Below are 11,483 nucleotides of genomic sequence, written 5' to 3'. Positions count from 1 at the left end.
TCAAAAACATACAGGTAGCCATTGAGGAGATTTTAGGACAAGGGTGATATGTGCCCTCCTGGTTTTTGTCAGCAGGCATGCAGCCATGCTCTTCGAAATAAAAGCATTCATGGGTTTTTCAGTATCTCCTTGGATTAAAAATGTCTGTTTTGGATGTGATAAATGGCTGTTTGTGTGACATTTACAATACAGAATTAGATAGATAGATAGATAGATAGATAGATAGATAGATAGATAGATAGATAGATAGATAGATAGATAGATATACTTTATTGATCCCAACCAGGGAAATTCAAAGTTAAGATCAGGGTCTAGGTAAGTTTGGTAAAGATCTTGGTAAAGTGTGGTATGGGAATAAATTTACATTTGCAACAGACAGACAGTACAGTAGCTCTGTCCACTGAGTCAGAGAGCTCGACTATAGGCCTCCTCCTCCTTTTCCAGCTGAACTCCAACACTGTAACAACAAGTTCAGCTGAGGAGGTTTTTGAAGCCCAGCAGCGAATGAAAGAGAATATCAAAACCAACACTAAACCATGGGAAATGCATTTATATCTATTCCACAGTGTCTTTCCAATGTGCAGTTCCGTTCATTTCTTTATTCATCCATTTATATAGTCCTTTTTACTAGTGTTACGTGTTCAAAACTCTTAACACAGTTCTCTACCTGAATATAGAGTACATGTTCCTCATCCTATTCACTACGTTCATGATGGTCTGCGCTGTCTGTGTTGCACCATATGGTGCAAGGAGAGAGTCATCTCCTCTCTGTAATATGCTCTAACTGTATATGGTCCAGATGGCAGTAAAGCTCTATTTGACTTGAGTAGCTGCTATAATACATGAAAATGTAAGATTATTTCAATGCCACACTTTAATCTCACTACTTTAAATCTATTTGTCACTAGGCTCTGTTTTAACGATAAGCTCACAGTTTGCAGAGCATTGTGCAAATGCATTTATAGCGTGTCCAAGTCCACTTTTGCAATTTTAATGGCAGAAAAAAGGCTGCCTGTGCCAGGCGCCTGGTTCAAAAGCATTGTACTGAGTCTCTCCATTAATCTTGGGTGGGTTTTGGGTGTATGCAGTAAACCAATCAGAGTGCCATCTGCCATTCCCTTCATAGTTTTTTTGAGTTTTAGAATTGAATATGCAAATAAATACAAAATCAAAAGACATTTTTCCTAAGAGCTCAGATTTCCTCTCGCCTGATTGTAATAATCTTTTCCCATGTTTTTGACAGAAATCAAGTGAATTTGCTCAGGTTTTCAAAGAGTTAATTATTGTCATTTAACTCTACACAAATCCTGCCACTATAAATGGAAAATGCTTTGTGTACATGTTTGTGTATTTGTGTGTCCCACCGTTCCAGCCCTTTCCCTTTGTGTCAGTAATCCCCACATGGGCTTCTGGGGCCTTTTGGGGTCACAGAGTCGATTGTTAAATTGTTCCAGAAGAGCATCAGACTGTATGCTAACCTGGTGAAGAGCTGAAAAAGAAGCTCATCTGTCACACTTTGGGAATATTCACCTTCCACATGAGGTTTAGGAGGTAAATGTTTTCAATATATGGAGAAACTCACAGCAGAGCAGAAAAAGTTCCCATCTCATATTAACTCAACTCAACTTAACGGATATAGCACCTTTTATTCAAGCATGCTACCCAAAGTGCTTCTTAATGCAAGATTAAAAGAAAACAGATGAAAAATAAAATCAATAGACAACAGTAACAACTATGTTAGACTAAAAATGACCACAGTAAAAACTATGTCATGTTAAAAACAGATAATAAAAGTCAATTAAATGAAATTGAAATAAACACATGGATAAAAAATAAATACAAAAACCAACAGTTAAAGTGAAAAACTAAGGCTATGACATTACTCTAAAATAAAAGCCAGATTGAAACGATAGGTCTTCAGCTTCCTTTTAAAAATACCATGTGAGCTTGCCATTCTGATATCAATAACATCTGCTATCATCTGCTAACATCAGCTGATTTCAGCACATGTTGACACTCATTTTGTCAAATGTCAGTTTGGGCTTTGGAACAGTGCTCTTCTTTTCTGGTTAAGGCCCTGGCTGAAGCTAACTGTCCCAGGAAGGTTTGATTCTGTGAGGGAGACGTCTGTGTTAAGGCTGAGCTCCCTCAGATCAGTCTGCAGATCAGTTTTCAGGCCTTGTGTCTACAAATGTCAGCAGTTAGGGTGTTAACTGACCATGTGCCATGTCTGTTTGTGTGCTCTCACATACAGAGCAGTGAAGTGCTGCACAGACCATTACACACCAGTCAGCTGGTCCACAGCAGAGCAAAGACAACCGTCAGTGCTGGTAGGATCCAAACCTGTGTCCATCTTATTCTAATCCGTGATTTTTAACCACTGATCCACCTCATCTCAAGCAAATTTCATGAAAACAACAGCATATAATCAAATACAACATTTTTCATTTGCCTGGGGTGTTTTTAAGTCTGCTGTTCCAAGTCTCACTAGCTATCAAGTCTTTTTTTCATAAATGTATGACTTTAATCTCAGAGTTTCTGAGTTTTTTTTTTATTGCAAATATTTGACTTTATAATGTCAGAATTTTCAAGTTTTTTCTCATAAATGTGTGAATTTTAGATTTACCATTTTAATCTCAGAGAATATCCAAGTTTTTTCTTTCTCATAAATTTGCAAATTTAATCTCAAAGTTTTTTTTTTTTTTTTCTGGGAATCCATGTTCCTGTTTACAGTCTGGATGACAGGTGTTGACTTCAGCAGCTCATATACCTGCCTTTGAGCTCTACAGAATCTCATTGGGATATCATACAATCTCACTGTGACCCTCAGACTGTCAGTGAATCTTGTATGATGAAATCGTCTTCCTGTTTCCTCACTTGGAAGGGCATCTGAGAGGACACCTTCTGAGTTTCCTTCATCAGAAAGACACATGGGGAACCTCATGTTTCTCCTATTGTCAGGCCTCCTGTCCTCTGGCAGCACCTCACATTTTCTCCACTGGAAGTTCATCCATTAAGAAACTTTGCACACACACAGCCTTTACAGCTTTGCAGCACATTTTCTCCACTGGAGGGGCACTTCTCCATTACAGGAGCACACCATTTACTATAATTTATTATTATTATTTATTGCATGAAGGTGAACCGTAGAGGGCATTCGATTATAAAAAATGGGGCACTTCCTCTCATTTTTGGCATTCTAGAGGGCACTTTAATGATGGTTTTTCCAACATGGGGGTGCGGAGGGTGGGGACCGTCCCCCCGTCCACCAAATTCAGTCTGAATTTCACCTGATTTGAATCACTCCAAACCTTTTAAAGTGAGCCTGTGATTCACCGGAACCAGGTTAATAAAAAAAAAAAAGAAAAGATTATATTATGTAAATGGGAGCGTACAACACTACTGATAATTACTGATAATTTGCACAGAATGCTGGGCTGTAGTAAATAAATATTTCACCTTTACCATCAGTTCAAGATACAGCTGTCATGCCTTTCGCTGTAAACATATCATCTCAGAGACTTGTGTATATCTTAGATAATAGTAGTCTATGGGAATTTCCAAGTCACATGAAATATCCCAGTTTATTGGGTTGCTCAGGTAAGGGCATCAGGCTTTTATTGGTTCATAAAGGTCTACATGAAATTCCAACACCGGTGCGTCCGACAACTCTTGAAGGCAGCAATACTCCTGTATCCACAGAGACGACATGTCTGCAGCACCTCAGAAACATTAGTGTTTATCAAATATGTATAGCCTACACATTTGGTGAGTAACTAAAGCACCACTGAAGCCCTGAAATAGATGAGTGGGCAGCCATGTGGCAGCAAGGGTTTGTAGAGAAGCTGACATAGTGCAATCTCAATTTAAGTCTACATTTTACTTTTGTTTATTTATTTGTTTAATTATTCATTCATTCATTCATTCATTCATTCATTCATTCATTTATAGATATGGACCAGGGGGTGAGTTTTTGTAGCCACAAATATCTCTACCAGGAGAAGTGAATTATACTTTTCAACAACCCACTATCATGGGATAGTAAAAGTCTTAGGCCACTTATTCTGCTTTTCATAGAGAAGAGAACATTAATGAGAATTTCAGTTGATAACACTTTTTAATATAATCATATTTAACATTAATAATGGGCTATAATTATTAAGTTCTGGCTCGTTGGCAGCATTGGTGACTGAAGCTTGGAAAATCAGTTCTGATAGTAGAGAAGTTCAGGCTGCTACCTGGTCTCCTCTTGAGTGCAGTATGGCCTGCTAAAGCTCGCGGCTCTTTGACAGGCTGTGAGCAGCTTCCAGCCGTGAGCACGATGACCATGACCTGGGTCACAGGTGCAGAGCAAACAAAAACACAAACAGACTCACGCTGCTTTCACAATGAGGCATATAGGCTGGTGGGCATAATCACAGATGGGTTAATAATTTTATCATCTGTCACAGTGAAAAAATGAAAACTTTTTCCCATTTCCATGTTTTGGTATTTCTGTTCAAAATCATGTTATCATGTTTAAAAAAAAAAAAAAATACCGACTGTGAAAACATGTTCTGCCCAAAACCACACAGTCAGACGGAGCCAGACGTCCATGAGTCACATATGTTGTTGTGGGCGTGGGCTGCAGCAGGACAAAGGCTAGAGGGCAGTGTAGGGACAAGTCAAACACACACACACACACACACACACACACACACACACACACACACACACACACAGCAAATTTGTTTTTAGAGACATACATAATACATCTAGGCTATAATAAACAATAGCCTAGATAATTATAATAGTAAACACATATAATGAACAAATAACTAACATACAAATTACAATGTACTTCACATAGTGAGGCCCACTGTCTCAGAGTTCATGAGACTGGAAGGTCGAAAAGCTGAGAATAAAATTAAAATAACAGAATACCACCACCTGGTGGACACAGTAAGAAGAGCACTCTGTGTTGTGCACGATCTATCTATCTATCTATCTATCTATCTATCTATCTATCTATCTATCTATCTATCTATCTATCTATCTTTATTGCTAAGAAGCAATAAAGAAGCAATTAATAAATGAATGATAGATGATTAGGCAATGATCGTACATGACAGAAACATATTAGCGAAGAATATATAAGATAAGGTATTACATATATAAAAACATGTACATAAAAACATATAAGAATGTATTACATGTAAACAAAAGATAACAAACAATAGTAGTTCATGAATAAAAATGAAATATAGTGGGATATAAATAAAAATAAAATATAAAATGGAATAACATAAATTGAATTAATATTATTAAAAAGTAACAACAACGACAACAACAACAATAATAATAATAATAATAATAATGAAAGATTCACCATTTAACCTCTAAACCTAACTAAAACCTTGCATTAACGTACATGTTTGAAGTGAAGAATTTGAAGAGAAGACACTGTTGGAACAGATATTAGTTCATGTGGTAGAGAATTCCAGAGCGCAGACATATAATGATTGACGGTACTATAGACCAAATTACGATTTTTTTCTAGGTCTAGTGAGGAAACCTTTGTCTGATGATGTAAATGACAGGTTTTGTGTGAACTGATACATTGCTTATACAAGCCATATACAGTGCTGAGGACTGAATATACAAGGGGCCAGTGGAGCAGCTCACATAAAAATAAACCATCCAGCAGTGGCCAAGGCGGCCCTGCAAAATCACACCGAGGAGGTCAACTACATTTAGACAAGCTGGACTACCAGTGCAGCACAAATGATAAAAATATCAAAGCATTCCATGTAAAATAAATAAATAAAAATAACACCTTTTCAACGCCAGATGGCTAGATATTAGTAGACATATCCCAGAAAAAAAAAAATCTGCTTTCACATGTGGCCTGGTTGGGATGGTCTGCTCAATGCAAGTAGCCATGTGCAAGCCATTAAGAAGGCTAACATTTGTGTTTATTTTGCTCCTGGCCAGTGAGATTGCCATCTTTTCATACAAATTAATTCGTTGTTTGTGCATATTTTTAGTTGCCAGCAGTGTCACTGGGACAGAGAAACTGTCCAGTTGCAGCACAGTACAGCACCACAGGAGGCTGTGGAACCAACACTGGCTGAGGCTGTCAAACAAAATAAGTTACTAGAATACAGTACATTTACTACTCTGTTACATCAGGCAGTACGTCAGCCTACTCTTGTCTGCATTCACCTGCATGCACCTGAAGGTATCTCTTGTCTTGTCTTGTCTTGTCCTCACTTATCCTTTTTCCTGCAATCATGAGTCTCAGTTTACAGTGAATAAAGATGCAGAAGGTTATGGCTGACTCTTTGATTTTGTTGTGGCTTCCTTGCATTTAACCAGTGATATCACACCCTGTTCTGCTTGGCAGCAACAAAACAAAACTGTTTAGGCCTACATGTACTGAATGAAGTGCTCTGTGGGTTCTCTAAAAAAACAACAGACATTTTGACAGCCTGTTCTGCTATCAGACAGAGGCCTGACAATGTCCTCTGGAGGCAAATGTACAGCAGTGACACCTTGTGGTTTCTTGTAGATGTTGCAGGAGCAGCTTGTCCCTGGGCCAGTGTGCTGCTGATATGTTGAGCTGCTCAGGATGTGCAGAGCAGCTCCACTGACAGTGAACCGGTGCCAAGTTGGTGAACATCTGCTGATTTTAATGCAATATTGACACATTTCCTGTTTACTGTCTGTCGACTGTGAAGTCAAGGTAAAGGTCTAAACCTGCATAAAGCCAAAAAGTGTCAAGTCAGTGCAATGACACCGTTTTGACTCATAATCCTCAGGGGGAGTGTTCCTTTCTTTTTCCTTAGCAGCAGCAATGTAAGTGACCCTTTGAGAAGAGCATATACAATGATAGAATGAACTTTTCAAACTGGGGGTTTTGCAGCAGAAAGTAGGCTAATGTGACCCAGTAAAGACAAAAGATGATATAATCTGGAAAATGGGAGGCATATACAGGTCATCATGTGACTGTTTCAGCATAACATGTTGAGCAGAAATAGCCTATATGAATGAAAAGTATGAAAATAAGATTTGCATTGCTGCATGTAACAGCTGTAAAACATGCAAGGACATGGAAACACAAGGATGGTGCGTCTTCTAACAAGATTGTGAAAAATGTGTGTGCACTATAAAAAATAGTTTGGAAAATAAAAATAAAAAAATGAAACAATTTCAGTATATATGCAGTGTTAGCTGATGAGTAAAAACATAGGTATGACTTGAGATTTCACATCTCACCTATTGCTATTTTTTTTACATTTATTTTTTTGCTTGTTTGTTTGTTTTAATCTGGTTTAGATATAAAGCTGAAACAGTTTTGCCAACATGAGCTTGATGCTGTTGACCATCCACCCCACTACCTGTGCCCGCATGCGTGCGTGCATGTGTGCATGTGTGTGTATGTGTGTGTGAGAGCACATTAGACGAACAGCATGACTCCACAAAAAGACATCTCAAGCATCACAAAAGTGGCCCAATTTTTGTACAGGGCATGGTTTCAACCACATGTCAAACTGTTGGATGTAAGTTTGTGGACTGATGACAAGTTACGTAGCCTGGGTATAAATGTGGCCCAGGCTGAGACATTTTGACACGCTGCTCTAATCACTAATGTCACACAGATGCTGGACAGAGGCCGACTAGAAAGAGCAGGCACAGCAGTGACACCTTGTGGTTGCTTGTAGATGTTGCAGGGCTGACTAGGCCCCCGTTGGCTGGGTTCCCTCTCATGTGAAACTGCGAGGAAACTGAGGAGACTGAACTGCAGTGTGAGGCGCTGAGCAACTTGGTGATGTGCACATTTCCTGTTTCAGAGCTGTTAGAGAGGCTGATTTGGTTAAAAATGTTCAAAGCAACATGGTTTGAAAGGGTCAGTGTCCCTTTCTTGTCAATGTGGCTGCTCCAAAGACCTTAAGACCTTAAGACCTTGTCAGATTTATATGCAATGTAGCTTATTCATTAATTAAACTTCACAATACAACCCACTGCCCAAGTCAGGGCAGAGGTAGGTAGGTAGATAGATAGTTTCATTGTAAAATGCAAGGGATCCCAAATTATTATTATTATCATTATTGTTTTTTGCCAAATGTCTGGGGATGGCATGAGGTAAGGCCATGCCACCTAAAGAGTGTGTGGCATGATCAGCTGGTAAGATGCTGTCAGAATAATGTAGTCCACCCATTTTCAAGTTGGCTGATGTGCTGAGGTAGACTTAAGCATCACATTACATCCTGCTTTAGACGTGTTGTCTACAGTGACGTTATACCAAAGGTGTTTAGCTGGGATGGTGAGGTGTTTGCCTCTCAAGCTGTAGATTGAGGGGTTCAATCCAGGCTTGGAATTTTGCAAGAACGTATTTTCTGGAAGTGCAAGAGCAAAGCCGATTACTATAGAGGCTGCAGCCGCTATGAATTATGCTTAAACGTGCACAAGAAACCAGATTATTGTGAATAAGCAGGTTATGGCAGGACACCCTTGGTTCTGATGCTTGGCTTATAACTGTGTGTGTACTGCCATGAAAATATCCTCCTCCTTCCTCCGCAGACTCACACAGGGTTATGGCTGCATGCTGATTTCAATAAAAATAGCAAGCATTACTATTTGGATCATCATTTCTTTCTGACGTATCAGGAGTAAGCTACTACTACTGCCTACTAGCTGGCAGCTGAATCTTGTCATGCCCTTTGGCTGGCAAACTGCTGTATCTGTGGACAGGAAACTGGATAAGAAAATTTTATCAATTTATTCAATCATAACCTCAATCAGTTTTCATGTTTTGTTTCATTATGCGGCGGCCTTTCATACTGTAATTGTTAGGGCCACACAAACGAAGTTAACTTGATAGGTTTTACTTGACTTCATAAAAACAGCTTAACTCAAATCAGGCCTTAATGGGAGAGCAGCTCACAGGTTATTCTGTGCATGCAGACACAGCCACTGTCTCCATTACAGCTCAACAACCAAAGCACAGTTTTTAATGCTGTATAATCCAGCTTGAGTTATGTGGGTAAATTATCTAACTCATTTGCTCTAAATGCTCAGCAAACAAACACACACAGACACACACTAAAGCTAAGGCTTGTTGTATCCTGTATGCTTTATTCATAGATTTTTTAAACACCCACTAGATGTCCTTGTAGCTCCAAACGTGTAATATTTCAAAGCAAGTACTTTGTTTATTGTGCACTTCCCACCAGGAGTTGGACTGCACCATCCTCGTGTGATCTGATCTGCAGATTGTACTTGAAAAGTTTGTGAAAAAAAAAAAAAAAAAAAACAGCTTTTTGGCAGAAACTTGTTCAATTTCGCCATGCTTACATCTCTGTACAGAATATCGCTGATGTTAATGAAGAGGTTAGTCTCACACTGGTCCTCAGGACTTCAGGCTACTTTTCATTTCACCAGTCAAATGTTTGATGAACAGGCTTTGGATACTCGCCTTGCAACAGGGCGGAGAATTCATTAGTGTGTGGCGGTTAAGCAGGTTTATTAATCCTAATCTCGCAGAGCCACACCTCGGGCTCATTGTCGCCTCCTGGATTTGGGTGGCCAGCAGGTGGCAATGTCCATACAAGAGTTGAGGAAGAGGACGATGCAGGCAAGCAATCCAGGTGACAGCTGCACAGATAAGCCCCAGGATGCACTCCAGTGGCTCATTCATTTTTTTCCATGTCATCCATTACCCGGTACAGTGTCTACAGCCCTCTGGGGTTGTTGAAATAGCAAGTGAATGATCAAGATAAATTGGAACAAAACAGATGTAAAAATATAGGAAATTGAGCATATTCATAATCCACTGGGTTTTATGAGCACATAACCCTATCTATCCCATATCATGGTGCTGGTGGCTGTGTAAGATACTGACTCATTAGCATGGATAAGCAATATAACTTCCCCGTATATACACACGCATTCTCTTTAGCTTCTCACTTTCCTAATTATTTTGAATTTCAGAAGCCCCTGTGACGTGAGAATCATAGAAACGAACAAAGAAAAGAAATCAAATGACAGTGAGATGGGAAAGTGAGGGGACACGGATTCCTGAATGCTGCATACACCCTGCACAGCATGACCGCTGGGAATGTGATGAGACCATTTTTCAACCAGCAGGACACTTGAATGATATTTTGAGATCTGTTTGAAATCCTCAGCCTGCTCCTCCAGGCTCCAGTCTGCACATGAATGATTGAATTTTACTGTTGAGAAAGCTTGACATAAGTATTAATTAAAATTCATTTTATTTTGCTCTGTGCTTCCACTGTGTTAGACAGGATAGAAGGAAAATAGTGGGGAAAATAGAAATAACAGGCCCCAGGGTCAGTGGCATCATCAGAAGCTGTTTTTTTAATTTCGTTGTTTTTTTGTTTTTTTTTCTTATGTGAATACATGATCCCAGCTCTGTCTCCCAGCTCCGTAGGCAATTTCTTCCACCGTGCCTGCACAAGCCCCTGGCAGTTTGTTGCATGCAACAGTGATTATCATTTTAATTACAGAGGTGCTTATTATAATCCTACTGGATCTGCTTGTTAATGTGCTTGTTAAAGTGTTGCTTACTATCACCCTCCACGATTCTATACTCAAGCAGAACCTCTCTCCTCCCTCCCACTGCAATGTAACATGAAGGGCATTTTTATGTAGAACAAAAAAGAATGAAACATCTTATAACATTTCTAAGGGATCATATGTATCAACAAATTCTTCCTCTTCTTATGTTTACCTAACATTAATGCCTATTGATTTAGAATGGGAGGTCAGAAAAGCTCCTGTAGGTGGAATATGTAGCTGGCCCAATACTTCTGCCCATACAGTGTACATGGCCACATATGCACTAGGCTGTTTGTATTCTATGGTATGAAAAGTTCATGGGAAAATTCTAACAGGGAATGCAAACTCACACACTGAAACCACCCAACTCAGCCAGTCACGGTGTCAGGAGCCCCATGCATCAGGTATCTCTGAGTATTTGAAGGAACTGGCGAGTGAGATGAGCATGTGGTTTGATTTGCTTGTTCATTTCACTTAACAGTTCCTTTGGCAAGTGTGCTTGATTGCTAAATTGACTTAGTGTGAGTTTGCATTTACCTTCATTTTGCCTGTTTTTTTTTTTTGTTTTTTTTCATGTAGCAGCTTGGTTCCCTTCTGGCTGTATCAGTGCTGATGGCTACTGCAGTGTTCCAGCATGATATTTCATATATAGTCTCGTAAGTGAAACCAAATTACTGTAAAAGCTTTTAACTCTGGAAGTCGCTTCAAACCAAGGACACTCAGTGAGTGACAGATAGGTGTTAAATGGCTATACAGTCTATGACTAAATCTCACTCAGTAAATTATTTAATTTTCTGTAATGTAAAAAAAAAGAGTAAGTACTGCTTTTACCTTCTCAAATAAAAGCCCAAAGTTAGTTGTGATAATTAGCGTTTAATAAAGTACTGCATTACCACAATAAACCATTCAAAAATAGAAAG

Source organism: Myripristis murdjan, chromosome 12 (assembly GCF_902150065.1).
Source record: "Myripristis murdjan chromosome 12, fMyrMur1.1, whole genome shotgun sequence".
Lineage (NCBI taxonomy): Eukaryota > Metazoa > Chordata > Actinopteri > Holocentriformes > Holocentridae > Myripristis > Myripristis murdjan.
The sequence above is the reverse complement of the archived record's forward strand: the minus strand, read 5'-3'. Positions refer to the sequence as shown.